Source organism: Amphiprion ocellaris, chromosome 18 (genome assembly GCF_022539595.1).
Source record: "Amphiprion ocellaris isolate individual 3 ecotype Okinawa chromosome 18, ASM2253959v1, whole genome shotgun sequence".
In the NCBI taxonomy this organism is placed as follows: Eukaryota; Metazoa; Chordata; class Actinopteri; family Pomacentridae; genus Amphiprion; species Amphiprion ocellaris.
The window spans coordinates 23978325-24005522 of NC_072783.1; the positions used below are offsets into that span (position 1 = coordinate 23978325).

Sequence of the window (27198 nt, forward strand, 5' to 3'; positions counted from 1 at the left end):
ATTTCAGCACTCATACACACACTCCATACTTCAAACATTCACACTGTTGTTCCAAAACCAGCTTTGAGAGCACCAAACTTCATAAAACAAGTTCTAACAGAAGGCTTAATTTATGACCCCAAACGGATTAACACTGATTTTTTCAAAACACAGTACATAAAACAACACAAAGACATAGTTTCGTTAAAGCAACACTTTACGAGTGGCACTTTGTTATGCTGTGGATTATAACTATTGTAAAAACTGAGCACCGCCACATAAAAACACAGTAAACAGGATTGGTAAACTTATGGGCATTAATTCAAGCACTTGTGGGAAAAGTGCTAAATCTAAATTACTCTCCCACTAATGCAAAAGAGAAAACCATGCTGGCTTCCAATAAGACACACAAACATTTCCTCGAAATATGACAAAAATATGACGCACTGCAGCCAGAGAATCAATAACTGCATCACTTCTGCACATTAATACAATGCTTCAAACTTGGCATTAATACATCATTTCTCTGCTGGTCAGCAAATCAGCTGGTCAGCGCTGTGGAGAGAAAAGTGAAATACACTCACAGTTATGTGCAAGATGTGAGCCGTTTGTCTTCATATTATGCGTGTGAGATGTCTAGTCAGTGTGTGTGTAGAGAGAGTGCAGGAAGGAAGGGTCGGACAAGGCCACACAAAGGGGCGTGGGACCCAGGATGGCGAGACAGAGGAAGAGATAGAGAGAAAAAAGGGGAAGAACAAAAGATGGAAGCACGGATGGAAAGACGGAGACTGGGATTTAGAGGTCCGGGTGAAAGCAAAAACAGGAAGCAATTTGTGTCAGCTGGGATGGCCCGACAGCACCCACTCATCACATGCTGGCACGTTTCACTGCTCTTTGACTGTACAGCCAGAAACTGCCCATTTACACACACAATAAGGTAAACCAATGACCGTGTGGATGAATGCACAGTGGAAGGCACCGGCTGCATTAGTTTGAATGATATTCATGTTGTCTTGTCAAACTGCTCAATTTTGTCACTGTGAGTGGAGTGCACACTCACAACCGAAAACCAATTGAGCATCAGCACTTGCAGCAGACTTCTGCTTTTCCGCTGATTGTGAGGAAGTAAGATGCCACACAATTTCTTGCTATTCAAATGCCTTACAATAAATGAGCTCACCAGCACAAAACACCAACTGAACTGGAAGCATTTTACTCAACCGTAACTCTCCAAATTTGGAAGTATGAGTAAATCTGACAAATTCAGTTGGTTCATCGACATGTGGAAAAGCTGAAGAGGTCCAGTATGCAAAACAATCACACTAAACACAACTGTCAAATTTACCACAATGAGGGTTCAAAAAGTGTACATCTGCATGAATAAGGCATTTTTAAAAGGTACAAAAACCACAATAGCATTGTTGCAAGACAAAAAAAAAAAAAACAGTACTGATGTCAAGAGCTGATTATTCAACTTTGTCCAGCTTTGTTGGAGAATAATAAGCTCCATTGCACAGGAAAAACTGTGCATAAACAACCATTTCAACTTCCCTTCCATGTGTGGAGTGGAGTAAGAAAAAAGTACAAGTCAGGAAAAAAAAAATAAAACACAGGAGTCCCATTCTAGACAGAGGGAGAGGGAGAGGGAGAGGCAGCAGGCTCAGCAGCCACCACCGACCTACCGCACAGAGTGTGAATCATTAAAGGCATGTGTTCCACATCAACTGCCGGGGCCGCTTCCCAACCCACTTATGAGACTGAATCTAAATTATGATGGGGAAGGGGGGGTTAAATACCGCTTCACGTGGAGATGAAAACCCCAAACCTGCTAACTCAGAGACTGAGAGTGAGAAAGAGTGGGACATAAACTGGAAAATGACTGCATGCAAGTACTGCACGTACTGTCTGCCAGTTCACAAAGTAAAACAGCAACGAATAAATGAAGCAGCTAATGGAATAATTACATGATTTCCAAAAAGTGTGACGTTTCATCACGAACAGATGAAGTGAATAGGATGAACAGAATAAACAACTAAAATGAAAGCCAAACTAAACTGAAAACTGACCTACTTTAATTCCTACATGTTTTTCTGGCTGCTTTTCCGAGTCTCTAGCTTTACATAAGCTAAGACAACACAGTGGGATAACCTTCTCCAAGAAAGTAAATCAAATAGTGAGAAAATACAAAAGAAGAGAGTGGATCTCAGAGTTGTATGCACATAAGGCCAAACTGCCAGCTTTGGTCTTGTCCATCAGGCCAGCAATACGCCAAACTGGTTGCCAACAGGGGGGGTGTCTGCCAGACCACTTGTCATCCCCACTTGCGACACATGGACGTCTTCTGTGGGTGTGAATATGCGTTTGTGTACAAAAAAACACTCCCTCACTGGTGCAGGCATCCAATCAATGGTGTGATTTGTAGAGGGAGGCTGCATTCTTCCGGGGATTGGCTGGCATATTGGTACACATACCAGTCTGTTTGCTTTTACTTGGAGGCTGGTATGGGGGCAGGTGTTCATCTAGGGGAACAGATCACCTTTCCCCCCAGGGCCAGGAAGGGACGTTAAGAACAGGACAGGATGGGACCGGACAAGACATGAAAGGACAGGACAGGGAAGCAAAACACACGTCTGTACATGCCAGAGGAGACAAAATAGAACAGGACAGGACAAACTGGGTACTTTGATTGGCTGAGAGGAATTGGCCTCCTTCCTGTCAGTCATTATAGTGGCAACGTTCTGGCAAAACAACATGAAATGGTGTAAAGTAATAAGAACAAGATTCTCTCTGCATCTGATAGAAGGAGGAGGAATCAGACCCCAAAAATTAATCCATATTCACAAAGCGATGGTCCATGTTCTACAAGGCAGTTCCTAATGATAAACGGCTGTTTGTGTTTCAGCTTTGTCACTGTTACATTACAGAAAAAATCTAATGCCGCCAGCTCCATGTCTGATGCACCAGACCCAGTGTTAGACTTGTAATACTAGCAGCAGGCAGAGCACAAGATGCAGCACCTCCTCTAAACAGCACTCAGTGTATGTCTGTGTATGAGGGTGTAAAAACAATTCCACAGGTTTGACAAAACATTCAGCTGCGCACAAGCTCTGACCTTTACAAAGCTAGTGAAAAGTAAAAGATATGACAAAGAAAAAAACAAAGACAACAAACTTAATCATGAGCTAACCATTGAAAACGCCCACAAAAACCAATATGGCAGCTACATGACAAGGAACAATGCTAATGTATAGAGAGCAAGATGGTATTTGGTATGCACAGACACAAGCGCCGAGTGTGGAAAGTCCAATTACCCAGAGTCGACAGCAGCGACAAATTCGGGCTTACCCCAAAAACGTCAATCTCCCTGTCCTTGGCCAAGGAAATCTCCCTTTGAATCGATTGCAGCTCCTAAGCTCTGAGGAGAGAGGAAGAAAGAGAGAGAAAGATATTTGAAACCAAGAGCTTTGTGGTCCTTATCCACGTGCTGCAGACTCAGTGACTCCCTAGCCTCTCTGGCACAGAACTGCTTCACTACATGAAAACTCTTACACTCTTTTTCCTTCTCACACTCCCTGTAATCTCCCCACCCTTTTGCAATAGATTGGACTTTCTCACTTGCTACATTTCTGCCCCAGACATCATGTGAAAAGTGGAGTAAAACAGTGCTTTTGTGGTGTGTGAATTACCTTGGGCCTTGGAAGGCACAGTAGTGCTTATGGCCACAACTCAATTACAGCAATGTGAATCAGGTGGCGGCCAAGAAATCCCCTCAGCCTGATACACAAATAGGGACACAGAGGCGCCTTCATTGCCAAGACAGAGACAAATCTGGCGTGTCATATGGGCATTATACTGCGTATAACTGTTTGTGACAAATAAAGGTCTTGAATCTTAAATCTTGAATCTTCATAGTAGAACAGCTAGGATGACGCTGTGCAGACGAATGGCTGCTTCAGGTAAGGCTCTAAGTGACACTGAATCGGAAAGGGCGTGTGAGTAATTCCATGTTGTTTATGCATGTTGCTAAATGATCTTAAGTGTTTACCAGCAGATCTAGTTGCAAAACTAAATTGAAAGAGTCACACGGCCCTTAAGATATCTCATAAATGGCACCTTTGTACTGTGGAAAGCTCGGAAAATGTTTTGTGGGATTGTTTTTAACCAAAAACAACTGGATGAAAATTACAGGATGGTGGTTTGCACATGTTAAAAGGCACTTTGTTGGATTTCACAAATTCAAGAGAAATGCCAAACTGCACAATCATGGTCAATCATATTTGAACAGAAAATTGGTTTGTGTCAAAAGCACTCAGAAGCAGTGAGCTTATCCTGTCTTTCTCTTTGAGGAGAAAACAGAGACCATCTCTTTTTAGCATATCCTGACTACAGGATCCCTCCAGCTCCAATAAAATGTAGAACTGTGGACCAGGACAAGATTTTCCAAAAGCATGTTCAAGAGAAACCAGTGACATTTAAAACTGTGGTCTGTTTAGAGTTTATTTCACTTCAATTCTGAGAACGCAAGTTTCTTTACTTTAGTTAACAAGGAAAGGAGCAAGATGTGACAGAGGACAGAGCTTTTCTGATGAACATGCTAATGGTTGCTCTTTATGAGGGTCAAAAAACCATTAGAAAAAAAATTCCCTCCTTTAGGGCAGAAGTGGCATTAGTGCCATTTTTACAAGCAGCAAATGAATTTTACACATTTGTTATCACGAGCTCTTGAGGACCTTAAAATAAAGGAGGTGTGAATTTTCACAAAACTAGTGTATTCATCTTCACTACAAATAGTTTTAATTTACACACCACACAGTACAAACTGGCTGCTATAGAAAACTCAATGCAGGAGTGAATTAATATTTTCATGTCACGCAATCTTATTAGGTCGATCTGTTAACATTAACACTTCTAACAGGGCACAAATTAGAACTGCATCCAATCACATTATCAGAAAGACAAGCACGAGCAACAGTACATTAAGTTGCACTTTTAGGAAAGGCCTTTTCTGCGTTTGAGCACCTACAAGTTGTTCAAGGACACTTAAGACAGTTAGTGTACTGAAATCAAAACACACCTTTCTGTCTCACTTTGCTGTACAATTTAAAATCTATTCAGCTGCAAACTTAAACAACCATATGAAAAGCTTTAATGCAATAAGAATGGACACTGACTTCTTAGATAATTGACACTCTCCAATAATTAAAGTAATTCGGGTTACAAGACATAAGCAGTAGCTAAAGTTGCTTAAAGGAGTTTTTCTCTGAGTGTATTTAAATACCTGTAGCATCAGACAGTAGCAGGATTCATATAAGAGGCCCCAAAGCAAGAGAGAGTTAAATACTCATAATTATAAATTATCCCTGGCATGGAGAGCGGATCAGTCTGGGCCAGGATCCAACAGCAAGTTGAGCTTTCACACACAGAATTGCAGTTTAGTTTGTTGCTTCCAGTTGAGTTGTTAAAATACCTGCAGCATCAGGATACATTTGAGTGTCTCCAAAGCATGAGAGTTGCCTACATTTATGCACACAACAGCAGCAGGAACTACAATAATTGACTATAGTTATATAATATCCTCAAAATGGAGAGTGGATCAGTCAGGATCTAACAGCGTGTCACACTTTACAAGCTGAAGTGAAATCATTTGTTGCATAGTGGCCATCTTCAGGTTGAGTCCTGAGCTGCATCACAGCTGTCAGGATATTTTTCACTTTAATGTTAGTAAAGTAGTAGTTAGATTATCATTACACATGGACAGAATTTTCAGTTTTCAGCATTTGTTTTCGATTGTTGATGTTGTTAGCTTCATTAACTGAGTCCAGATAAAATCCAAACAGACTCTGTGATCTCAAGCAAGCTCCTACTGACACCACTATGTGATTGGTTATACATCAACTCATGAGGAATAGCCTACAAACAATGAAAGCTGCTGTGGTATAAACAGACACAAAGGAGTGGATTTGTAGACTGGAGTATTTCCAATGAGTGGCCGGAACTGTGTTTCCAAGGTAAGGTAACAGATGTTGCTGAAGTTATAATAAACATGGCATTCTCAGTCTCCCCATTATACTTAAAACATCTGAATAATTCACTTTGTTGCAATGATATACTGTTAACCATAACAAGATAATAATTATGTTGAAATAGATACTATATATCTTTGAGTAATAAGGGAAATTGTTCTTGTTCTTGGTGTTTTTACTTTTTAACTTTATTGTTTGGTGCTTTTACACATGCATTTTAATGTCCATGTTTTGTTTTGTCATGAACCTGTCTGTCTGTAACTCAGTGTTTTATTGTATATTGTCTAGTACAGGTCCCTCAATGTTGTTTGTCAGTAACTCAATGTTATGTTGTTATGTTATTTGAGGAGAGGGCTCTCTTGAGAAAGAGACCCTGTGTTCAATGAGAATACCTGTATAAAGGTTAAATAAAAAAAATTAAAAATAAAAGGGGTGCCCATGTAGGCATGCAAGTACTCGCAACCTCTTTCTAAAATTGGATATATATATTAGCAGTCTCCTCTAATGGACAGACCTGCCAAAAAAAAAAACTGAACAATAAGCCTAGCATTACAACAAATGAGGAAAAGAGCTACTTTCACTATGGCAAAGACTACACTAGCATCTTAAGGACTTAATTATGTTAGCGGCTAAGTTAGAAGGCAGCCACACGTTACTCCCGAAACAGTGGCTGGAAAACAGTAACGAATAATGCTTTAAGATATGGGCTGTAGAGCTAATAAGAGCAATAGAACAGCAGAGATTAAGAAAACAGAGGAGTAGCGGATCTAACTGCAGGAGAAGACGACACATTCCCTGCATTCCAAATTGCACACGTTTTATTTTTCTTTTCAGTATGTACTGCAGCTGTTTTCACAAAGTACATGTTGCATGCAGTATTCATGTGATCGGGATATACTACTTCCCACTTAAGCTGTAACCGTCTCGCGCTTATATCCGTGACAGTCTGTACTGTGAAAACATCATATTGTGTGCTCTCACACATGTTACTCAAGTGAGACATTGTGAAACATGTGACGTATCTTTCGCTACACATAGGATTGCGGTTCAGAATCACCACAAAAACTAGCATACTGCAAAATGAGACTGGATGTAGCAGGACATCTTGGTATTTTTGGAAAACTATATACTAGTATAAAGTACAGCAGTATGGATGCTGGAACACACCCAAACAGTTATAAGTGTCAGTGCAAACAGAGGAGAGCATCCTAGTGTCACATGCTTCTCAGACACCATTTTGTCTATTGCTATTTACATATTCAGCTATAATAATCCTTAATAATGAAGAAGCATAGTTATGAACGACAGGTTCCTTGCTGTTTCCTGCCAGTAATGTATAACACTTAATGTAAATCAATTCCAAATATCGGTTATCGGTTTCCTTGATCACTAATTATCAGTATCAGCCCCGAGAAAAACATATCTGTCCACGTCCATTTCAAAACCCTGTGTCAAAAACATATCATGTAATCTTTGCACTAACACAACCAGATGATGTGCACATAACACTTGCTGGTGGTTGGTCCCACCCATTTACAAGCAGGTGGCAAAGTACACAGTAATAAACCTTACAATATAACATACTCTAATCCAATACAACACCCACATCCTGTAGATAGATTGATACACTTGGCATGTGTTTTGCATGTGACAACTCAAAAACAAAGACTATATGTAGTATTTAGCTGCAAGCTAATTACCTCTTACATGACCTTGGTAATGAGATATTTACACACTTTAATTTCTAAGATTCTGACTCTGTGTTTCTGCCTCTTATCTATTCCAAGCTAACAATCAGCCGGCTGTTGGTTGGTTTGTGTAGAGACCCTGAATGACTCCTTATGTCCCCTCCTGTTGTATTACACGCGCTTTCTTCCTGTTTGTGAATCTGAATTGTGTTTGAATGGTGTGTTTTCACCGATTCACTAGACCAAAGGCCACTTAATTTCTCTAAAGAGGAGGCAAAACGAAACAAGCACAGAGTTTATACGCATACATGTGTGTGTGCTTGTGCATGCATGTGCGAGCCCGGAGCCTACGCTGATGAGAGTGGACGGGAGCAGCCTGAGGTAATAACATCTTTATCCTTGCTCATGGCTGAAAGCAACTCACAGCAGACACTCACCTTTAACACACACACATGCACGCACACACACTGTTGTATTTCCATTACTTCAGAGGTCATTATATTGACTTATGTTCATTTTCTAGAGACTTGCTCAAACATTAAAATGTATCTTCACCTTAAAATTTAATGATTTATGTTATGGGGATTTGCTTTTTATCCCAATGGCGAACACTTTTAGGTCACTACATCATGAGAAATAACGCCCATAGACACACACACACACACACACACACACACACACACACACACACACACACACACACACACACACACAAGGAGAAGATGAGGCCCTCAGTGCTGGAGTCATGCCAGAAAAGTCCATCTGCTTTTCAAATGAACCCAATTTACCGCACATAGAAGGCCTCGATCACTCAGGAACTCACAGTCTCACCAAGCCAACAGCCTGAAACAAAAATAAGGCAGGGTCACCCAATCCTCAATGTATGGCCTACGATCAGCACCTGGGACTGGGTTTTGGGTTGCTCAACTGCTGACGGTTCAAAAGGTTTGATGGGAAGCAATCCAACTCTCACGTACAATCACTCATCGGCCCTGTGACGTTCACTTACTCACTGTGACAGCATCCCCCCTACACAGGCTCTCAGCAACAAATACATAAAAATCTGAGTGCGGGTACAACCAGCAGTCTCCGAGCTTGTTCTTACTTGGAATGGCTGCCCCGCGGCCAGAGTCATGAGCTCACATTAAAACAGACACAATTTGTTGTTTTAACTCGCTTCGTTCAATAAAATTCCATGGGCTGCATGCAAACACACACATTCACAAAATATAAACCCCCAGTTCTTCAGGCTCTCAGCAATGGAAAGCCCCTTCAGTGACACATAGATCACATAACCTCTCCTGACACAGGAGGACAGCACTCCCAATGGAAAGATGCAGATTCACACACGTTGAGTGCTGGCCAAGGCTCCAGACTGCCATTGTCCTTCAAAGTCATCCAAAGAAAACAATGAAGGGGGTCACGCAAGGCCCCCTGTGGAATGGCAAATAACCAGAGAGAGTGAGACGGGGAGCCAGAGAGGAAGAGACAGACAGAGATTCAGAGAGACACACAGTGGGAGAGAGAGAGAGGAAGTGAGAGCGACTAATCCACTCTGACAGTGTTATATGGAACACCAAGTGCAAAATATGATCATCTGGGGACAGGTGAATTCCACTAATGTTCAATCATTCAGGAAGAATCTGACACCGCTTGAGTGGAAAGTATGTCACCTTCATGATGTCGAGAGCAAAAACACACATCTCGAGAAAGACTGTAAATTAGCTCACCTCTAGGTATAGAAAATTATAATGAATATAATACACGGTGAAAACGTATTCACTCGACTTGGAATTTTATGACTTAATTAAATTCTCTGTAATATAACTATCTCACAGAGTACAATCATCTAGGCAGGTGTTGCTGAGGTCAAAGCCATGTACGGGCAGAAAAAGGGGAAAAAATCCAAACAATATCAAAGGCTTAGATTGTGGAGGTGTTAATCATTCATTAGTGCTGAGTGACCCTTATTATAAAACCATCTTTGTTGTCATTATTCATCTGGCATTAAATGCTAGCCTGTTAATTCAGACTCAGGATGTCGACAATAGGCGGTCTACAAAAGGCTTGGAAGGCGCAGTCCCCCTCCCGATTGGTCTTTCATATGCTAATGAGGGAACTGTTTTGGGTTTACTGGCCTGGTTGGAAATGATTTAGGGCGACACCGGTGCTCTGAGCCTTTATGTTTAGGCTGGCCGTGGGGGCTCATACATCACCCTGATCATTAATCAATTAGCGTCTCCTAGCCACCTGTCGGACACATCGGCACACAAAACATTCTTGCCCTTGGGCAGTTGCTAGACGATGATCATCAGTAGCACCGCTATTACCTTCCAACCCCTTCAGCACCCCACCCCCTCCCCTTTATGGTAATACCCTGATGGATTACATAATCACACCCAAACACTGTCCGCAACGTCAAGGGCTCCTCTCTGAAAGAAGCTGAGTGGAAGTGGCCAAGGCGGGTCCTTTTATGGGACTCCCTCCCTCCCAACTCAACTGAACGGCAAGTTTTTTTTACATGTATCACCCCTCCGCCACCTCAAACAGAAAAGGCAGAGCAAAGAGGAATTGATGCCGACCTTGAAGGAGAATCAATAAGCTGAGGGCTATTCAAAAGTGCTGAATGCACACCAACACCGCGTGCTCCATTGTTTTAAAATGCAACTGCCTCCAGTGGGGTATTGATGGCTGTTTGGTATTGATGACGTGCCACGGTAGCCAAACACATGCGAGATGGAACGGTCCAAATTATCGGGACCTATGTGACATTAGTCCAGAAAAGTGATTTTGTTTAGACTAGATGAAGTTACTGTTGACTTGTAGTGAGGCAACTAAATGTTAGACAAACACACAGTGGCTTTCTGACTAACTGCTCATTTATCACACATTCACCCAGGATCAAAATTTCTGTTATGGAAAACTGAAAAAGACAGAGGCAGAGCCAGAGAGGTGAAAAATCTTGTGTTAAATTTTTCATGGGCTGGGCTGTTTCAAACTCCATCAGGCTTTGTATCTCATGGAGCCACATGAGACACTGTGTTTTGGGAGCGATGGTGATTGAAAAATTCCTTTAAGATTTCTGTTTAACAACTGTCCTTCACCCAGCCGCCACAAATAGGGTTTTTTTTCTGGAGATTTGTATGTAAATTTGAACTCTTATGCAAAGGCCCTTACCGCCACTAGACAATCTCTTTTTCACAGCCGTGCTTCCCTGACAATAGACAACTCCCACCACCCTCCCATCCAACCCCCCAAAACCCTTCACATTTTTCACACTTTTTTTTTGTTATTTGGAACTAATTCTTAAAAGCAGCTGAAGAGATAAGTGGCACTAAAATTAGAGCCTAATCCGCCAACCCTCAATGTGAGGACATGGAGAAAGTAGATTTGTCAAGCCTTGATTTAGCAGTATTCTTTCATTATAAAAGTAGCACTCTTCACGCAGCTTAGCGGTACGAAATGGCTCAATCAGTCTCATGTGGAACATTTAAGTGGGAAGGGGAAAGAGGATGGAGCGAGGGCCTATCTGTGAACCCAGAAAACTTGGCATCATGCTGGTGCCATTATTGTGCTACATTCATTGTTATTCCTACCTGTGTTGCACTCTTCAACTCTGAGGGTTACCCCATGAAAATGACATTCGCCATCCACTTCTAAAGGCACCAAACACAAGAGCTGCTTCACTGGGGGATTGTAGAAAATCTGGGCCACTGTGTTGGGTGTGTAAAGTGCGTAACACAGGGCTAGGCACTGGAGACTAAGAGTTTTTTTTTCTCCCTATTTTGTCCGTTAAATCCAACCAGCTCAGGCAAGGAGCCAGCTACCAACATTATCAGGTGGATTTTCAAAAGAACAAAAGCTTCTCTGCGATTCTTTACACTGCCAGTGGAAAAGAAACTGAACTGAAACCCCATCTAGCAAGGGCATTGTGTGTGTGTGTGCGTGTGTGTGCATGTGTGTAAGAGCGAGGGAGATTGTGTGTGCATACACATAAGCCCCTTGTCCTTGATATTTCATCCAAATTTATTTCTTCTAGAAGATTTTTTCCATGATAATCTCACACTTTCTTCTATTTACTTATCTCTTCGCTAAGGTCCTAAAAACCGTCTGTGATATTAGAAGTGGAAAAGGTCAAAACTTAAGCTGAGAACACAGGGAAGAGAGCATATCTGTTCAAGCTCACTGTATCTAATCAGAAATGTATTTCAGAGGCCACAGGCCAAATAATAGATATTTTTGGAAAGATAAAACTGCAAGGGGAGAACATCTCACACTTGACTGCAAACAAGGAAAGTGCATGGTTGTGTTGCCTGGTATCTGTTGGTGGACAAGCAGAGAAAACTATTGCCTGAGCAGATAAAGGCTATCCACAGGGTGCAGAGGCAGAGAGAAGACAGCGGGAAGGAGGAGGGTGATGGGTGACAGGGCAAAGGCTTAACCTCTCCAGGTCAATAGGTGATAAGTAACATTTATCATACCTATGCAAGCTGCTAAATGAGAAACCAGGGAGCTTCTCTCTGAAGAAACTCAGCCGCATTTTGATGTCCAAGTCCAATGAAGCCTGGGCCCACTACTGGCAACCAGATGCCCTGTGTTTATGAGAGAGACAAATACTGGAATCCCTAAGTGGAAAAACATGCCTGTTGGCACACAGTAGCGGCAGTGAAACATTACATCATTTTGACGATTTAATGAGCACAGCCTGGACCAGATCAGAAGTTTAAATACATGCCAATGCCAATATAAAACCTTGTATTTCATGCTTCATGAGAGAGGCTAAAAAACAGGTTTCGTTTGATAGGACAACAATGGTTGCGGGATGAAGGGGTTGTGATTGAAGGGGAAGGAAGCAGTACAAAGTCCTGACGAAAGCCTCGCAAGGTATCTGAACGCAGGGAATTCACGGAGCCACAGCTCAGCCACACTGACATTCACATGGAGAAAATCACAAAGAAGCAATTGAGTGAGAAGACCCAATTTGGCACAGACTTATCTGAAAACACTCCACCCCCGGGGGACTGTCCAACAGTGGCTCTCTGAAGGAGCACGGCAGCTCGGTATTGTTTTGGTGCTCTGGACTAGTGCACAACAGTCCGAGTGGGTATCCTGGGCCAGAGGCCAACCGAGAATGAAAATGCGCCGTCGTGCGGAAGGACAATTTGGACACACCCACACAACAGACATCCATCAAGTGAAGATGACCGGTAATTTCATAAATAAAACAAACATTGCCTTCATGTTAGCCATTTCATAACTTGTGCATGGGCAGAAAACCGACAATGATTCTAGTGCAAGTGAAGTGCACAAACAAAACACAAATTAGAGAAAGAATCTAATTTCCATGTCCCACACCTCCAACGTACTGAAACGATTTACAGTTTTCAGTTACACAAACTTCAGAGTCACGAGAAGACTTTCTCATAATCTGTCCAATCATTCAAGCATTCAGACGGTCCAAATGAAGCAAACCATTATTTTCAGGCATTTTTATAGGAGATTTCTACATTATCCAAGGTTTGAAACTGAATGAAATGCACAGTGGGTCTGTCATATCCTTTTCATCAGCTGGAGAGCAAAAGATGTCAGCAGGTACTTTAGCTGAACGATTTGGGAAAAATATTTAAGAGCAATTTTTTGGTGAGATATTGCAAGATAATTTTCTGAAATTAGGTTCAACTCCAATATTCTGTGGGATATATTTAAAACTAATTACAGAGCATGACCACAAGATCAAATGCATGACTGTCAAACATGAGGATGTAAACCATCGATTCAACGCTTTAAACCACAGGACAGACATGCGGCAAAATGTACGAGGTTTGGCTATTAAATAATAACAATGGGCTTATGCCAGTTGAATCAATGATTGCTCACTGATGAATGGGCAACCATAAACAATGCCTGAACGTTTCAATCAAACCAAATTAATTAAAACTGAATTATTTTTATTATTTAATAGGGCTCCTTGTATATTCTAAATTGCAGCCTTTGCAATAAAAATGCAGCCTTGAAATCGAATTATTATTCAGTCCTAACAGGCACTGAAAAACCTGAATGTATGTTGCACAAAGCAAAATCTGAAGGCGGGATTCGAAGATGAAAATAGAGCTTTACTAGGTAAGAATATGGTGGAATAGAGGCTACAAATAATCCAAGGAAAGATCCCCAAAAACAGCTTGAAATGTAATGCACACCATTTACGCACAGCCTCATAGTTTGGTGCTGCCCACCAGTCAGGACAGAGTTAAGTCAAACAGAATCACAAAGGCTCTGCACTAACAAACAAAAGAGATGTTTATTATCGCCATTACAAAAGTATATCTTTCAGATATGTACAACAATTGCACTCTTCTTACAATGCAAAAATCCACACCTGTTTTCACTTTGTCACTCAATGAGCAGATGACCTGAAAAAACACTACAAGCTGTAAAAAGACAATAATTTATTACATCCCATCATCAGCACTGTAGTTGACTTCTTTTTTTAAGTTGACAGATAAATATAACTGACTAAACAATCAAACAATGAGCTGAACACAATTAGCTTCAGTGAACCCAGTAATGCTGGGGGGAAAAAGGTGAACTCAGAAGGCAGCGAGGCAGCGTTTTCACATGTGCATAGGTGTGACAATGGGCAGAGCTCCAAATGCTCTGCAAATACTTTTCTCTTCATTTTTCACATTCTTACTTCCACCACTGCTCGTATTCACTGCTGAACCGATCCAGTCACCTCTGTGCTCTCAGTGATGGCCAGACAGTGAGTAGCTTAAGAAAAGGAGACACAGGCTGATTGAAATCGTCCCCAAGGTTTGAACCGATTTATTTTATTTTTTATTTTTTTCCAAAGTCAACACTTTAAAATGTCAAGGCAGGAAAACTGTTACTGGCAACCTTCATTTCAATCCATGTGTCCCAGCAGAGCATACGAGTGAGCCCTGAGAGCTGGCAAACCTAAACGGGATGCAACTATTCGGTGTTGTTGATGTAAATACAACATGCTTGTTAAGGCCATATTGGAATGTGTTTGTGCGCCTTCCACAGAAAAAAAAACCTCTTCAATATCTGTCTTTATGAGGTAGAACAATGCAGTCTTTGAGTCAAGTCTATCTCTGGCTTACAGTCCTTGAGTGTGGCAGAAATCCCTCTGTTGACACAGAAAGCCAGTGTTTGCTGCAGGGACTTAGGTTTGCAACTAGAAATGCATCACAAGGTAGCTGCACAAACCATTCAATATTAAGTGTCCTTGAGTTCTTTTGCGACTCTTCAATATTTAGTTTTGACTGTGTTGATCCGTTTTTTGGATTTACTACCACATCCTGTTGTGCTTGGCTTTCCTCCCACCATGTTGGGCCTTACATTATATATACAAAGAAACTATTATCAATAAATAAACTTACTGGTATTAATAGGCATGTCAATTGGGTTAAGAAGAAAATCGGCATTGGACTGAAACGGGTTCATGGCAATCAGTGCTGTTATGATGTGGAAGTTTTTAGGAAGGACGGCCAAGTGTTTCCTCATTCTTGCTGAACTAAAGTCACAGTTTGTGGTTGTCGCAAGCTTGTACCACCTTCGGTGCATCTCAGGGTGATCTGCAGGATGGTTCAGGCATTTTTTTAATGCATCACATTAAGTCCCTTTCTCATCCTTTCCAATCATTTGTTAATCAAAGTCTATTGTAGTTCTTTAAACACTAGAGAAAAACAAACATCATGGCACTGCAAGTGAGGGAACCGACCAAATAAACAGGTGTGTTTTTCAATGAATGTTATGCAAACACACAGCAGTAAGCAGAGCAACTTGTTTTGCTTCTATTTTGGTGCCAGTTTGCTGGTGAAAAACACCTCTAAAGTTCTGCTGTCAACAGAAAACTGCATTTGAACCTCAATGTCTTTCATGTGGTGGATGAAGAGAGAATGTCTATAGCCTGTCCAAACCTTCCTGCCACAAGAGATACGCATGCTTTGCTCCGTTGATGCAATACAAAACAATTCAGACCACAAACTATCATTAAAAAAAACTATTCAAAGAAAGCAGTGATTGTATTATACAGAAAAATACAATTACGTAATCAGATACTCAGTAATGAATGACATCTGGTGCTAAACAAATATCCCTGAATACAACTGCGGGCAAAAGAACAGCCAGTGTGTGAACTGGCAATTGGCACTAGGTTGAGTAGGCAGTGACTAAGACAACTAGGAATGGCTGATGTGTACAAATGAGAGGTTCTGCAGAAATCACCCTGGAACACGAAGTAGAGTGGTGCAGAGAAGCCTCCTGGAACACAGTCAACACATTTCACACATGCGGGGCCTGGAAACAACACGCTTGGGGCTTCCACCTTCATTTAGATGAAAATGGACCTCCTCGAGAGGAAATAAAGCCATTTTTAACTCCCCCTCCCGCTACGAGTCAGCCTCCCATAATATGCCCAGTCAATGGACTGTGGGTCTATTCAACTGCAGGCAGCCCACAGCACAGCCATAAATAATGTAGGGCAGCTCACATGAAACCCTAATCACCATTGTGCTGTCACCCAACAGAGAAGATTGCTTGTTTAATTTACTGCACCGCATCTGTCTCAGTTCTGCCCAATTTAGTTTCACAGTTTCAATGGGCAAGTACTCCAGGTATTTATCAATATGTTTTACACCCAATGCCATGAATCAATAAGAAAGCAACATTCATGTATCTAAGTCTGTGTGAGTGTGCTCGTCTTTTTGTGTGCACCTTTTTTTGGAGGGGGTGATGATGTGTTTGTGTGCCACGAAGAACAAACAAGAAAGCTGCAGCTTGTGAAACAACAAAGGCTGGTTGAGAAGAAGCCATCAACACTCAATAACCAGAGCTCATTATTGGCCATATACAACGCACTTCATTACATTACTATTCCATTAGCATGCAGACATTTGCATATTCTAGTCACCTCTTTACAGTGGCTGTTGATCATAAATGGCAGCCATATGCTGCCTGGTGCGCCATATTACAGAATTATTACTGCGACACAAAAAGCCGAGAAAAATGGAAATTATGTTGACGTGAAATGAAGTACAAAACCAATCAAAGGATCCGCCATTATTGATAGCGTCTCACAGTCACGCTGACTGAGTGCATATCATTTACAACCACAGGTTATGCTGTCTCTGTGACAAAAATCTGCAGGCTGAGGCCTAGTCTGCTGGTCTGGGTGCATTTCTGAGATGCCTTCCTCACATGCACTGTCCATGCAGCATATTTATGTATAAACTACCAACACATCAAAAAGTCCATTAGATCCTATAGGAATAAGACGTGGAAGATAAATTTGAATAACTGTACATTAATAATTTCTTGCTGCACACTTTTTGAATATTTCTGGCTTCATGTTCCCTTCTTCAGCTGTAAACACAGAAAACCGGTAATCTGAAAGTCGTTGTACTGCAATGTTTCAGCAGTGATTTCTTGCGATGGCTCTTCACTGGGTCTGGCCGCACTGTGATGACAGTGCATGGAGACAGAATAAGTAGAAGTGACTCACTAGCTACGTAGACTTGGTGGACACAAGCCAAGGCAGCAGAACAGTACGATAACGATGCCATGTGCCGAGGCACGTACGAGGAGCTAGCTGTTGGTGCTAGCAGCAGCAAGAGTGGTATCATCTTTTGTTCAGGACCATTATCTCTCCACCGTGGTGTTCTCTTCACACTGATAAATGTGGCCAAGCAACTTGAGCTAATGTGCAAGCAGCTGCAACCGCAGCAGCTGGGTAATACACTGTCAACTGACACATACACCCACACAGGAGGCACAATGGAGAGGATTTGTTCCACTGAAATCAGCATTAAGATGCTTTGGTTTGTGTAGTGGTTTGAAAGTGGGCATGGTCACGGCACAGCAGACTGGAATGTCACGTTCCCTATAGCTGACTAGGAATGACAGAGGAGCTGTCAAGTATCTTAGTGAGGAAGATGAGGTTTGTTATGATGGGGAGCAGGCCAGCCATCAAATACTGATGCTGTCATCTGGAGAGCATTTGTTTGATAAAGCCTGCTGCTGTTGTTAGTGTTGGAATCTTAGTATCCCTGGGTTTCTGACTATATTTTGGACAAAGCAAGATGTAATCTTGAACTCTGGGAAGCTGGGATACACAATTTTTAGTATTTCACTGAACAGATAATGAGGATAATAATCTCCAAATTTGAAAAAAAATGAAAAATGACAAAGTTGCTGCAACAATCTGAGGCAAACCATAGCGACTACTACACGTGTATTTTCTCTATCTGGCATCTGAGCAGTCTTTTTGTAACATCCTACCATCAAATCATGTAAAATCACACCAGAGTCAATAAGAAAACGGAAGGTTTTCTTATTCTCAACAGACAATCAGAAATCACTACAGTGTTATAACTGACTGCAGACACACACTTGGCACAGAGTAGCGCTGGTATTATCAAGAATCACTTGAGGACATACTGGCTAGTCAGACATCTGTGTAAGTGACACCAGCTATCTAGCTAGCTGTCTGACTCCTGGCAGCAGAGGGTTAACTTGGCAGCTCGGCTGTACAGCACAGCTCTAAAAGGAATATTAACAGCATGTCCCTCAGTGCAGGCTGAGAGAGAGCAACAGGAAAAGGGAGGATGGAGAGAAAAGGAGAAAAGGCAAGGAGTAAAGGGGGTGGGTGTGCGAATCCAATTTCCAGTGACAGTGCGCTCAGGATCACTGTTTCAGTGAAAGAACATATCATCTGTCAAAGTTAATGGCAGTGTCCTGGGGAAAATGAAGGAAAATAGAATGAAGACCATTCATTAAGGGGGGGGGGGGGGTCGAAGCCATCGGTCTGCTCCACTGTCTCCCTGGGAAAATAAATATATACACAAGCTATTATTTGTGCATTTACAAGGTGGCAGTGAAGCCACAATCATGGGCTGGTTCTCATGCTATAGACGTAATAGAAGTGCAGATGTCTGAAGAGGAACCTGTGAGCTCAGGCACAGAGCTATCACTGGGAACGAAGAGGTCGTCCTGGCTGCCTGGTAGGACGACTGGCAGGCTCGCCAACGGGCCTGGCCAGCCTGTCTCTCACTCAGAGCTGTGGATGTACTCAGTGGAAGCAATTGATACCATTGTTTTATGGAGAGGAGGGCGGAGGGGGATTAAGAACCAACAATAGGCCTCTTTCACTGGAAATGTCAGCCGTCACGCCGGGGGACTGTCCGACTGGGCAGAGACACTTTCGTAAAAAGCCAAGGTACAAAATGAGTGTGGAAAATAGTATGAAATTCTGTGACAAGGGCAATGAAACGTTGTGACATGGGCCAGTACGCTCACATGCCAGTCGGTAGAAATGCAATCTCAAACATGGGATAACAAAGGAAAGGGAAACTTCACAACACAGATCATGTGAAACTATGTCAAACGGAAACACAAGACTTTAATTTTATTGTTGTATTGTGTAATTTTAAAGAGTTGTTGTCTTTAAAGAAAGAAAAGCAGCACTACAACTCAACTTGAAATACCTAGTGATTTCAAGGTCTATTAAAACAACGTGTAGCTTAAAACACATTCCAAATCAATAACCAGGATAATAGGTTATATGGGTCTTTAGCTCAGCCTCATTAGGAAGAAAGGAGACAAACGTGGCCTGATTCTTCAGGCAAATTAACATAGCGAGGAACCTAAAATATCACAACTGATGATCCATTCTGGGACATCGTATTATGAGACTATACAACTGAGCGGCACAAAGTTCTTTCTCTGAGTGCTTTGATAACCTCACTGGCATTGGACCTCTTCGAAAATCTCACTCTGATGGTTTGAGGTGAATATAAAAGCAAGTTGAAGTGCGGTACCCTGCCGCTTTAAGGCTGGGATGAAAGCAAGTTATTCTACCACTCTGACCTAATTGCTCTCTCTCTCTCCCAACATGAACACTGGGAGCTGTGCACTCTGACACGTAAAGATTATTTAATACCATCAAAGCCATAAAAAGAGGAATAAAAGCAGGCGGTGTGAAGGGGAGGGGTGAGTTAACCCTCACACAACTGGCAGGGCCAGGCAGCTCAGTTTGCTATGTGGAAACCACAACACAAGGAATCAGTATGCAAAAGCAGCCTTGTCTAACTGCCGCCGGCCAGCGTGAGTGGAGCTCCCACATCCCAACATCACAGCAGCTCCACTCCCCCTCCAAAAAAAAAGAAAAAAATCCCACTCGGCTTCGGCTACACTCTCTCCTGGTATCGGCTCCCACCCTTCTTCTCTCCCGCTTTTCCCACACTCGCCCCAGTCCCAAAGGCAATGACTACGTCATTGGGCACCACAGCAAAACCACTGTAATATCCCAATTTATTTCTACTTATTCCGACAGACTGAGCCGGTTTCATTTGGGTCAAGGCTGGTTTTATTAGTGTAAAGCTGCACTGTATGGTTCCACTGGACTCCTCTACTGTTTGCAGGGGTAACTGTTTCTCTGTTATGATCAGAGATGTTTTTTGCTGGCCTATTCTTTGTAGGTAGTAAACTCACACACGTGCACATCAAAACAAATTCTAAAGAAAACCACCCACCTAACTGGAATTTCCTATTTATACTGCGTGAAGCTCTAATTCTGCAGCATGTTTTTTTTACGTTAAGTATTTCCTACACCAAAAACAGAGCCACCAGCAGTCAAAATCTCACAATGTGTGTGGGTGGGACAGGGTAGAGGTGTTTACCGTTAAATAAGCACTGGGTGACATCTCCAGGGTGCCCTGCCATTGTGGGGAGCATGTCTCATCTGTCAGCGCCTGATGAGTTTATGCTGCACAACCACAGTCTGGTGAGTCAGCCTGGCTGTCAACAACCGGGTAGCATGCTGCTGTGGCGGGACTGTAGCGTAGACCCATACAGACTAAACTAAACCACCTGACACAATGAGGATTTATTCAGAGACAGCCAGGTCCAAAGCCAAAATTAAAGTATATCTCTCAAATCTTGTTTTGAAATGTTTCCTGCTTGCTTCCAATACGCCAACCTTAATAACATCTATTAAACCCAATGTGTTGTACAGATGGTACCATCTAGAACAAAGGAGTGGAAAAAAAATAATGCAAGATGAAAACAGGTTGCAAAAAATGTCACAATTTTTTCCTCTTTACGCCGTTAGTCCAGACAGAAGCAGAATAATATAGAATTTGGATAGATGTAGTGAATGTATTAGAAAAAACAGACACATAATATCCTCAAATATGAAGAATCCAAACAACCTTTAAACACTCATCACTTCTCAACTGGAAAATCCATTTGTTCCGCAGGTGATGAGCAAAACTGTCATCAAACGTAACAAATAAAACTCACAGTTAGCAGCTACTGACTCACTACTACTGCACAGAGATAAAAATTTTTTTAAAATTCCAGTGTGTATTTGCAGTTGAGTTTGCAATCTGCAAAGGAAGGAGAGGGACGCGCTGAGAGGGTGGAGGAGGCGAGGTGGCAAAGTGAGTGTGCCACTGCCTCCACCTTGATGATACATTTAGTACCGTGTGAAACTGAGGCATGCGAGTACATCAACTGACACTGTTCACACGAGGACAAAACCAACTTCCCGTTGATGCTCGTCGGAGAGGGTTTGATGGTATCACAGAAGACACTCATGCTGACACACTGGGCAGGTCAACATTTAGAAAAATACTTTTCCATACACTACAGTTTGTAATAGACTGTTGAGACAAATAAGGATGCAATTAATAATTATTTCCTTGATTATTTTTGTTTTCTCAATCAATCAATTAGCTGTCTGGTCTATAACATGTCAGGAAATAGTTAAAATTATCATTAAAGGTTTCCAAAGCACAAGATTACTAAGTCAAATCTATTATTTTGTGCACAACACAAAGAAACTCAGTGTACTGTCATAGAGGAGAAAAGAAACCAGACCACATTCAAAGTTAAGAAGCTGGAATCAGAGGATTTTTTATTTTTTATCTTTACTCAAGCCAATTAATAAATCTGTCTATTTTCTTGATTAATCAATTAGTTGTTTGGTTTAAAACATGCCAGAATGTAGTGAAAAATGTCGATCAGTGTCCTCAAATGTCTTATCTTTTCCACAACCCAAAAATGTTCAGTTAGATAAGTAAAGAAACAAGAAAATAATCACATTTAGGAAGCATTTTTCCTTAGAAAAATTATTCAAACTGATAAATTGGTCATGAAAATAGTTTGCCGATTAATTTGAGAGTTGACAATCGCTGCAGCTCTAGTGAGCAACAGTCCTAAAGTTTCATTTGTTCTGTTAGCAGGCAGCAAAACGAAAACATTAGACTGCTGCCAACAATGATTTAAGGACATCGTTGTCTGAAACTCTCTTACTATGTTAGGTCGTATCTGTCAGGTGACCTCACAGCTGATCAGGAACTATATTTTTAGAACACAATGATGAGAATGACAAGAGATCAGGTATCACGAGACGGGCAGATTAAAACTTTAACCAAGTGTCTAAAGGTTGTTATCAAAATTATTACCAAACATGACAGTTTACCAGGCAAGAAAAACAACTAAGGATTTTAGCCCAAGCCTTCCAAATTATGACGAGGGCATAACATATAATGTGTATCACACCAAAAGAGAAGGTGAAAGGGTGGGAAAACCCTCAGACACACCAGATTTCCCACTGAGTGACTCTTCCTCTAATGCATGTTGCTGTGAATGTCACAAATTGTCACCGGAAAGGTCGGATATCTTTTCCCTCCAGCTGGTCGTAAATTTAAAAAAAAATAAAAATCAGGGAAGTTTAGTGAAGCATCATAAAATGTGCATCAATCAACAAATCACACTGTGCCAAACGAACAAAGCTGCTCCGAGAAAAAGGAAACATCCAGGCAGCACTTGTTACAGCCTTGCACGTTGGATAATGAGCACTGTAATGTGTGGTTTTACACATTTTACAAGGTAACACTGCAGGTTTGTGATGCTGCAGGGTATGTAGCTCCTGACATTTCGTTTTGAGGAGATGCAGACACTTCAAATCTGCACATTATCTTTGACAGGAGGGGATAATCGGGGGTGTTAACAAATTGGGGGAGATATGTTGTCAGTTTGCCACCATACTTCAACACTGCATATATATATAATAATAGTGTGTGTGTGTGTGTGTGTCAGAAGTAAAGCACGTCGAGGTCATCAAGTTTGCAGCTCAGGAAAAGGAATGCAAGCGGTGGTTGCCCATCTGCACACCGAGGAAGTGGGCTCCACACACGATTATTTCTGCACTCGAGCAAAGTTTACCTGAAGCCCGCAACCAAACAAGAAGTGACCGAAATCTGCCACATTTCTCCCCATTCATTAGTCCCACCGCTAGCCGCTTCTCGGTGCAGAAACGGCACAGCTTTACCGGATTCTAACTCCACATTTCGGCACTTTAAAAAAAAAAATGCTGTTAAGCTAGTGTATTCTCAGTGTGTCTCTGCTGGTTGTTTCCTGTCGGGTGTCAGCGCCGAAATGTGTCCCGGTGTGTTTACAACCTTCACCGAGACGCGCTAGCTTGGCATGCTAGCTGACCGTAACAGACGCCGTGAATAAAACGTCGCTGAAAAAAAAAAAAACAATTTGTAGTTTATGTTCCGCTGTGCGACGAGCAAATAAGTTAGCCGGAGTTGTAGCTTTCCTGCTATTCGGTGTGTTTCTGTGAATAAGCGGCGTTAAAAACCTGTCACACCCGCGTACGGTATAACCGGGGCATGACGCATTCAAAACGCCCCAGGTGAAAGGGGGCTCCGGTGGGTTCGGTCCCCGGCTAACCCCTCCACAGAGGCGGACACCTGGACGCATGCTGTCAAATGTTGACAAGCTGTCAATGACAAGTGTACGGCAATACCTGGGACCTGTTGACTCCTCCTCCCCGCCTCCCTCGGGCTCGCTGGTGGAAGTTGAGCCGCGCAGCTGTATCTCTCCGCGGGCAAAGTTTTCTGCTCTCCGACCTCCAGCGCGGCGGCGGCTCCTCAACTGCCCCCCTCGAAGTGAAAGTAGCCCCGCCGGGGTGCAAAAAAAAAAAAAAAAAACCTGTGGGTTGATGAAGGCAGCGGGTCGCGTTCAGAGAGCGGGCAAGTTTGGCACAGCAAAGGCAACCATTGCAGTCACGTTCTCTGGCTGTGAAATCCAAGCCAGCCCTGAGCCCGCCCCTTTCCTTTTACGGGGGCCAGTCCTCAAAAGTGGATGTCCTGCTCCCTCCAGATGTGCTGCTGCTGCTGCTGCTGGAATCAAGTGAGCCAAAGAAGAAGAGCACACAGTTTGCTTAGTTGCATTTATGTTCACCAATGCACGAAAATCCCCCCTTTTCTATTTCCAGTCTTGCAGCCAAAGGCACAGTTGTAGGGCAATGTGTTGCAAAACTTTACCCTCAACCTTTAATATGAGGTTCCAGTCAGAGATGTCTCCAGTGAATGTCTGGTTATGTAACTGGTCATATTTTTAAACTAATGCAACCAAAGACAAGGTTGCAACATGCAATGTAGCGAGCCAGAGGAAAACACAGCAATACAAATTTAACAGAAGCCTCAAAATGTGTGGAATTTTGGCAAAAACTTGACTTTTTGTAAGGACAAATATATAAAAAACAGAAAAAGTAAGAATGCACTCAGTTCAAAACGAGAGAACATATGTGGTGGATTTTTACAGCATCACCCTAAAAAGACGTGTTTCAGCAATAGAAATCTTCTGGATTTGAGGGTAACAGGACCCAAGAGAAACTGGAGAGTTCTCAGATTTTTGTTCAAATATGCGTCTTTTGCATAAATTTTTAAACAGTCTCGCCCCTCCTCTGTTGCATGACTATGCCTGTCTGTCCTACTGAGAACACCATTAAAGCCTCTAAAATATCTTCCATCACATGTCGTGCTGTACCCTTTTGTCACAGTGCGTTTGGGCAGTCAGCTTCTGTTTAATCCAGCACTCAGACGAAAGCTCTAACTGATCGCATAAAGAGAGACAGTGCAGTCAGTAGCTTTAACGCCAAATTAGGTTTGTCTGAAAGCAACCCAACTGTCTGCTCACTTATTTTGCGTTTCACTTTACACGCCTTTGCTGATTTTTGCATTATCCTATGATCTAAACCTTAAAAGACATGTAATGTGTTATATGTGATCCATTATTGTATGGTAAACCTCCTCCACTATACTTCTTGGATGTGTTTGTACGTTTTTAACCTTGACTTGTGAAGGAAATGCAGATGAAAATGATCTATTGGTTGATTAAAAATAAATGGATGAAACTGTTACATGTGTAGTTGACCAATATTCATTTCTGCCGTACTAGAACCATCACTGCTGCACTTTTACCAGCAATTATACACTATACACAAAAGCTCTTCATGCAAAGAATATGCCCATAAAGTGTGTGCAGCACTGGCCACAAGTTTTTATGAAGAGATCTATTTGAACAACCTGTTCATCAGCTCACAAAAAAATGCTGTGTAATATGACAAACATAATACTGATGATAAAAGTGTTCCTTTGTGTATACTGAACATAACCAATGAATCCTTTACAGCCACAAAAGTATCAAGACCTTCATCTTGTATTTCTATGTATCTATATTTGTCTTTACAAGCAATTAATTTTAATTGTTTAATGAAAATACATATGCCTCCATACATGCATACATAGGCTACTTACATAGTAGAATAACTGTCATTTGTAGCCCTAAAGTGTGCATTTATGTGTGTGCAGACAATAGTAGGTGCACAGAAATGCTTGGGTCTGTGAGCATGTTTATGTGTGAGGGATTTGTGTGCCGGGGGGGGGGGGGGGGGGGGGGGGCGCAGCATCTCTTGTGTCTCCAGGATTTGACTGCTATATTCAAAAGCTTTCCACCCCAGAAAGCAAAGTTTGTGACAGGTGGTAGATGTGAAACTCCATGTCCCATAAGCTAGGACAAAAGGCCACGAGACAGCTAGTGACATATTTTGCCTCCGCACCACCTTCTCGGTTGCATTTCATCTTTTTCTGGAAGTACTGACATCGCTACAGAGGGAGCGCCAGCGTCAGTATCCTCCTTGTTTCCCCTGCTGCCTTGAAGGCTTCCCTACACAAAAGCCGTGAGTGGCACTAAACTGTGTCAGTTGTCACACATCAGCACACAAGTGAGGAATGCAGCGCTGAGGGGGGTTGGTTGTGACATGGGACACACAGGCATGCGAGCTGCCGCGGACTGAGGGAGTCGTCAAGTACCCAAAGTATGCAGTGGTGGAAGTAGCTGCTGTCATAACAGAGTGGTTGAAGAGATGGAGCTGTCTTCTTTCACTGCCTTCTGACAGGTGGAACTGCAGGCCGGCATGCGTGTGTGTGTATAGCATGTGTTCATGTAGACTGGACGGGCTGGCCCTCGTTCACTCAGCTGCAGTGTGGGGATTTGTACTGTGAAGCGTTGTGTTTCCTCTACATATCTCTAGGTTGGATAGTGAGGCCTCTGGGGTCTCCTTAGCCCAGCTGCATCCTCTGCCTGTAGCCAGGTTTACCCTGGAAGTTACTGGAGCTGAATCTTAACGGCTCTCCTGTCTGGTATAGCTAACTTCTACCCTGTGACACACTTATAGACTGCATTTCAGCATGTACTGGATGCATGTCAGGCATAGTGAAAAGCCATGTGATGCGTGTTCCATTTCATGCTTTACATTGCTTCCCTTGCGTGCATGCAAACCCTCGGCTCGTCTGACCTGACACAGTGACTCGTAAGACACACATGAAGTTTGTGTCTGGCTACTGTACAGACACAGAAAATCACAATTTAGATATGCTCGGAAGATCTAACATTTCTAATGCTGCTCTCAAGAGTTTTAAAGAGCAGCAAGGAGTGACGGAGAAGTCGGACAGTAGCTTGAAGGGTTAACTACAGTAGGAATCCAGAACATGCGTGTCTACCTTTGGAGTTTGCAGAACTTTTCCACACAGACAGCAGTGTTTCAGGTTGGAATAGCTGAATTTAGTACTACCCAAACCAAAGGGACAAGAGGGAGCCAATGACAGCGATCCCACAGTAGATAACAGATAATTTAAGTGAACAAAAATATTCAGTACACGAAATGATGGACAGAATTATTACAGCCACAGGTAGCACCCATTCAACTTAGCATGAAGACTGGAAGCACTTTGATAAAGCAAGTTTAGACACATCCTACACTAACCAAATCCACATGTTGGCACACTGTAAAGATAATAAATGGATGATCTATTTAGCGTGATATATCATATTTGTTTAATCCAAAAAAGTACCGTAGGTTTTAACTTAAGTTTTACTTTGATGAGAGGCTATGTGCTAGATTATTTCTTATTCATAAAGGTTTTCTGGAATTTCTGCCACGGATGGTAGGTAGATTATCTTAGATTTGGACAGTGCAAGGATAGCTGCTTCCCTCTATTTGTAGTCTTCATGCTAAGCTGATAAGTTGCTGTTCTTATTATTTACAAGGTGCAATTAAAAACTTCAGACAATTGATTAAAATTTGGCTTTAAAGGGGTCTGCTTCTGCAGCCATACAGTACTCTCAGCACT

General features: G+C 42.2%; 1 protein-coding gene across 5 annotated transcripts in view; it reads right to left on the reverse strand.

The window, feature by feature from the left end:
* Nucleotides 1–23816, reverse strand: part of raraa (retinoic acid receptor, alpha a) — a 162367-nt gene extending 138551 nt beyond the window's left edge. For 3 of the 5 annotated variants that reach the window (XM_035955476.2, XM_035955474.2, XM_023286342.3), the window contains exons 1-2: nucleotides 23529–23816; nucleotides 3325–3394 (exon numbers count right to left, since the gene is read on the reverse strand). The gene's annotated coding sequence lies outside the window, so the exon portion shown is untranslated. The remainder of the gene's footprint in view (nucleotides 1–3324; nucleotides 3395–23528) is intronic. The other 2 variants (XM_055004885.1, XM_035955475.2) reach the window with 1 other exon arrangement.
* Nucleotides 23817–27198: the final 3382 nt, after the last annotated feature.